The sequence below is a fragment of the Colobus angolensis genome, unplaced genomic scaffold (genome assembly GCF_000951035.1).
Source record: "Colobus angolensis palliatus isolate OR3802 unplaced genomic scaffold, Cang.pa_1.0 Scaffold4, whole genome shotgun sequence".
Classification (NCBI taxonomy): Eukaryota; Metazoa; Chordata; class Mammalia; order Primates; family Cercopithecidae; genus Colobus; species Colobus angolensis.
The window spans coordinates 370644-371375 of record NW_012117376.1 but is presented as its reverse complement, the minus strand read 5'-3'; positions in this window follow the sequence as shown (position 1 = coordinate 371375).

Below are 732 nucleotides of genomic sequence, written 5' to 3'. Positions count from 1 at the left end.
GCAACCTTGGTTCACTGCAGCCTCCAACCTCTACCTCCCGGGTTCAAAGAATTCTCGTGTCTCAGCCTCCTGAGTAGCTGGGACTATAGGCAAGTGCCACCACGCCCAGCTAATTTTTGTATTTTTAGTACAGACAGGGTTTCACCATGTTGCCCAGGGCTTGAACTCCTGGACTCAAGTGATCCGACTGCCTCGGCCTCCCAAAGTGCTAGGATTACAGGCACGAGCCACCATGTCCACCAATTTTTTTTTTTTTCTTTTTTCTTTTGAGATAGGGTTTCACTCCATTGACTAGGCTGGAGTTCAGTGGTTCTAACAAGGCTCAGTGCAGCATCTACCTCCTGGGCTCAAGTGATCCTCTTGCCTCAGCCTCTGAAGTAACGGGAACCACAGGCGTGTGCCACCATGCGTGGCTAATTTTTATTTATTTTTTATTTTTATTTGTATTTTTATTTATTTATTTTTTGAGATGGAGTTTCTCTCTGTCGCCCAGACTGGAGTGCAGTGGTGCGATCTTGGCTCACTGCAAGCTCCGCCTCCCGGTTCACGCCATTCTCCAGCCTCAGCCTCCTGAGTAGCTGGGACCACAGGCGCCCGCCACCACGCACGGCTAATTTTTTGTATTTTTTAGTAAAGACAGGGGTTTCACCGTGTTAGCCAGGATGGTCTCAATCTCCTGACCTCGTGATCCGCCTGCCTCGGCCTCCCAAAGTGCTGGGATTACAGGTGTGA